Here is a 5,460-nt window from a genome sequence, read left to right on the forward strand (position 1 = left end):
TAGGAGAAATATTAGGGTTAGTGACTTTGGGATCAAGTCACTTTTTCCCTATAAATACAGAGGTTCTTCTCCATTGTAAATTAATCCCTAACAAGAGAAATAAGAATTCCTCTCTTCTCTCTTTCCTTATAATATTCTTCTTGCTTGCTTTATTATTTTATAACATATACAAATTAATTGTGGTCATAGTAAACGTGACATCACATCTCTCATAATTTGCTTTTTCTCCCCTCAGCCACCCAATTTCCTTATTTTAAAAAATCTAAAGTCAACAATTACTTAAATTTTCCCCTTCCATATAATTAATTATTTATTAGAGACATCTCAATAACTTGTCTGTTCATGGCTTACAATAAATAATTTTGACAATTTATAAAAAATTATGTTCTAAAAATATTGAATAAAGAGAGATATAATTGTAGAGCCCTAATTGCATAATTAATATTATAACAGAACTAATAATATTATTTATAAAACAACACTAAATAAAAAATAAAACGCTCAGAAGATTTCCGTTGCATAATATTTTTCTGTAAAATGAGTTTCAACTTTTCATAATTTAAAGTTCATACATGAGTTCAAAGTTAGACTTTAACGAGGAATACATATATTGTGTGCACATGTTCAATATCTACAACGTTCATGTACTATTAGGTTTAGTGTTAAATGAAAAAAAAATATATGTATGCATATTTTTCATATGTATATATGTCTTAAAAAATATATTTGTTTTTTTATATTTGGTATTATAATATTTTTCTATTTCGTATAAATTAAATTTAGAAAGCATTTTATTGCGCGAAGCGCGGATTAGTTAACTTTTGTGTGTGTGTGTATATTCATCATCAAACGATTTTCCTTCGTTATACAAAGTGTGATTAAGCTTAAAATTTGATAATTAAAAATGAAAATTAGATTTTATGCATCTTTTTTGCCTATAACAACGAAATATTATTTAAATGTCAATGATGTTATAGGTGTATAACAACCATTCTCTATAACAACTCAAAAATTTCGGACCCAACGATGTTGTTATAGAGAGGTTTGATTGTATTAACTTTTGTCCGCGGTTGGGAGTGGAATATTGCATTATTTTTCAAGCAATATTGATCTACTGTAAACACATATAGTATTATTTTTAAAATCAATTTATTTTTTTTATATATATATACAAAATTTTCAGCAGAGCAGTACCAAGTGACACCAATATGTCTGCCCTATTGGTTGTGTAGTACACATAGCATTATAAATTAACAATCAAAACGGTTTTCTCACTATAAGATTTATTAATTCTATATATAAATGCTTTCATGCATGAGGATAGAGCTTAAATACCTACCGACAGTTTTTGCATTAAAATGTTACTAAAACTTGCAAGTATAACACTTTATATACGACAAACAGAACACAATTCTTCTATGATCGAGTAACGAATTAAGTGATGGGAAGTCAATGTAACAAAATAAAAGTTGAATCTTAATATATACTACTTTGTTCTACCTTCTTACATAAGGTGGCAGAATCAAAAAATTAATAAAAGGGGATTCAAAAAGTATATTTCAACGTCACATCTGGAATTTGAACCTGTGACATAAAGTAATATTTGAACCTCTTATGCCATTATATTAAAGTCTTTAATTATATCAAAAGGATTCAACAGTTGTATGTAACAAAAAGAATTTGTTTTTGTCTTATTTGCTAATATGCCAAATTTTATTGAGCTTTTGCATTATATATTTTCTAATTGTTATTACACTAAAATGGCCCGTCCAAATTAAAATTCAAGATTGGAAAACGGATCTTAGAAAAAAAAAGAAAAAAAAGAGAAGAAGTTTAAATGATCAAAGCTTCTAGGTTACATGGGTCTTATTAATCTTGCATGTCAAATTTCAATCTTTTTTGGGGTTCAGGCCGGCTAACTCACTTGTTGAGCTTTCAGTCTTCAGCAATTGAGATGAAGGGTTCAAATTAAATCCCATTAAGATCGAAAGATTGACTTTTCCTTTTATCTTTTCTCCTTCACCACTAGAAATGTTTTCTACGACTTTCAGAAATTGGCTGATTTTTGGTAGTGCTTCCCCTGGTGTAACAGATCAAAAGTAATTGCAACCTCAAGGTGTTACCTTCCCATAGTATAAAACAAATATTCACATTTGAACATCAAGAAATCGCCAGGTAGATGAGATACTATATCATACCAACCATTTAAGAGATTTCAAACGACCAATCATGAAGGTCCCAGAGTTTATATTTATTCGAACAAAAAGTTGGGATCTTTAATTCGTAAAGAAAGGAAAAAAGGCTTCATTCCAGTACGATTAAGACAGAGATATTAATTAATGTCAAGGTCACACTTTTGCATTAGATCTCTTGTGTCTATCAATCGAATTCATAGGATATATTGTTGTTGGTTTATGTTTGTTTGTTCTCTGCTATTATCAGGTCCGTATGATCTTGTTGGCTGCCTGGCTAAGTAGGCGTTTGAACATGCGATTTCATGTCATGATTTCAAGTCATGAGATGAAATCAGCGTTTGGACATGATTTCATCTCATGACATGAAATTCCAAATCATCCAAAAAGGCATGATTTGAGATTTCAAAATTTTTAAATGTAAAACTTGACCCATAAGTTTATATTTTACAAAAAAAGAACCATAAGTTGGTAGATATTTTTAATAATTATTCCACCAACCATTTACCAATCTCATTAACTTCTATCAACCGTTATTTATGTTCGTACCATGTGGGAGGATTATATTAAAGAGTAATTATATTACTATTAATGTTAAATTTTCCTTTTTATTGAACAAAATTTTGATCAACTGATGTAGTATAGTTTAGAAAAGCATTCTAGTAGCGTATGAATTTTGTTATGAACTATGACTTGCTCATTTGGTAAGATTGTACAAGAATTGGGAAAGTTTTGATAGTTTTCACAACTTATGGGGTTTTTATGTCTATAAGGAAAAATACAACTAAGAAATCCAAATTGCATGTCCAAATATGATTCCATCTCATGATTTCAAATCACGTAAATGGCTCCTAAGTGAATTTCACTTGCAATTGACAAGTTTATTCATGGAAACATACAAAGAACGTCAATTAAACAATCACAAATAGCGAAGCAATCGCACTCAAGAGTTTAAGCACACTAAACTTCTTAAAACTGGGGGACTCCTACACACCCAACAGGCGAAGAATTTCAAAGATGAAGAGTTGCAAATGCAATATGCAATAAGGGCAGCTCCCACGAAACGTTATTTTGATGTAGTAGCTTCAAGCTTCTTAGTAGCCCGGTGCTACTGAGTTATGTACTTATTAAGTTCATTCCAATACAAATTAAGATATATATATATATATATATCAATCTCAATATTACTATATCAATCAATTTCAATATATTGTAGTAGCAATATTATTGTTGTTTTATGTTTGTTTGTTGACTTTGTTCTCTACCTATTATAGGTCCGTACTGTTGAAAAAGTAAACTTGTTCACATTATTTAATTTGTTCACATTATATTTAATTTAGTTCATGAACTAGTAGATTAATGTATTAGGAGATACATGAATTGGTGGAAAATTCTAGATTAGTCTAGTGAGTTCTTATTCATGTACTTGGAGGATGTGAAGTGTGAAATTATTAATAGTGATACATGTATGCTAGGCTAGATACATGGATGAATTCACCTATAAATAGTCATGTAATCTAGCCATTTGGATCAAGTCAAGTTGAAATAGAAAATCATCTTTCCTCCATTTCTCTTCTAATGAGTTTTGAGTATTATTCATGTTGTCTTGCTCTCCCAAATTTCCAACATTTGGTATCAGAGCCGGTGTGTTTGAGAGATAACAAAACGTAGAGAGAAAATGACTAACACCAATGGAACTCCATCCAAGTTCCGATGCTCACTAAAGAAAATTATGGAAGTTGGTGCATCCGAATGAAGGCTTTGCTTGGAGCCTATGACGTATGGGAAATTGTGGAGAGCGGCGTTGATGAAGAAGATGATGTCGCTGGCACAAAGAAGAAAGACCAAAAGGCACTCACACTCATCCATCAAAGTTTGGATGAAAAGATGTTTGAGAAGGTTGCAAATGCAACCAACTCCAAGCAAGCATGGGATATTCTTCAAACTTCCTTTAAAGGTTTGGACAAGAGGAGAATTTGAATCGCTGCAAATGAAGGAATCCGAATCAGTTTCAGATTATATTTCAAGAGTCTTGGCGGTTGTCAATCAAATGAAGAGATATGGTGAAGAGTTGAATGATGATAGGGTCGTTGCAAAAATATTACGATCCCTAGATTCAAAATTTAATTATATTGTTGTTGCCATTGAAGAGTCCAAGGACTTGGACACCATGACCATAGAAGAACTCACGGGTTCTTTGCAAGCAAAACTTTCTTCGAAGGAGAAAGATGAAAGGCGTGGCTCACAACAAAGAGGTCGTGGGCGTGGAAAAGGTCGTGGTAGAGGAGGAAGAGGTGGTAGTCAACCTCCGACCAAAGAAAATAGAAGTCAAGACTCCAACCAAGGAAGAGGCCACGGAAGAGGTAGATGATGGAGGTCAAATCAAGGAAGGCATGACAAATCAAATATTGAATGTTATACTTGTCATAAATATGGTCATTTTTCCTCAGAATGTAAAAATAATTTGGAGGAGATAAATAATTTTGTGGAGAGCAAAAATGAAGATGAAGAGGACACTTTACTCATGGCATGTAAAGAAGAAGAAAGTGTAGAAAGAAATAAATGGTACCTTGATTCGGTGCAAGCGACCATATTTGCGGGAAGAAGCATCTATTTGCTGAGTTTGAGGAATTTAATGGTGGCAACATCACTCTTGGAGACTCTTCAAAAGTTCAAATCAAAGGAAAAGGTACGATTTTAATTCGTTTGAAAGATGGAAGTCATCAATTTATCTCCAATGTCATGTATATACCGGAAATGAAAAGTAATATTCTTAGTTTGGGACAACTTTTGGAGAAAAATTATGACATTCATTTGAAAGATAAAAAGTTGACTATGAAAGATGAAAATGGGAGATTGTTAGCCAGAGTTCCTATGGATAAAAATAAAATGTTTGTTTTGAATCTTCAAAGTGATGTACAAAGGTTCTTATTTTCGTATGTCAAAGATTCATCTTGGCTTTGGCATATGAGATTTGGCCATTTGAATTTTGATAGTCTAAGGTTGATGAAAAAGGAAAATATGGTGAAAGGGTTGCCAACCATTAACCATCCTAATCGACTTTGCGAAGGATGTCTTTTGAAAGCGATCAAGAAAAAGCTTTCCCAAAGAGTCATTGACAAGAGCACGGTGTCCTTTAGAGTTGATTCATATGGATGTGTGCGGACCTATCAAACTTGACCTCACTTGGTAAAAGTAATTATTTCCTTCTCTTTATTGATGATTATTCTCAAAAAACTTGGATATATTTTTTGAAGGAAAAATCTGA

At 31.9% G+C, this 5,460-nt stretch overlaps 1 pseudogene; it reads left to right on the forward strand.

Moving 5' to 3' along the window:
- Positions 1 to 3,900: 3,900 nt before the first annotated feature.
- On the forward strand, positions 3,901 to 4,563 carry LOC132041536 (uncharacterized; annotated as a pseudogene).
- Positions 4,564 to 5,460: the final 897 nt, after the last annotated feature.

This window comes from Lycium ferocissimum, unplaced genomic scaffold (assembly GCF_029784015.1).
Source record: "Lycium ferocissimum isolate CSIRO_LF1 unplaced genomic scaffold, AGI_CSIRO_Lferr_CH_V1 ctg10586, whole genome shotgun sequence".
NCBI lineage: Eukaryota > Viridiplantae > Streptophyta > Magnoliopsida > Solanales > Solanaceae > Lycium > Lycium ferocissimum.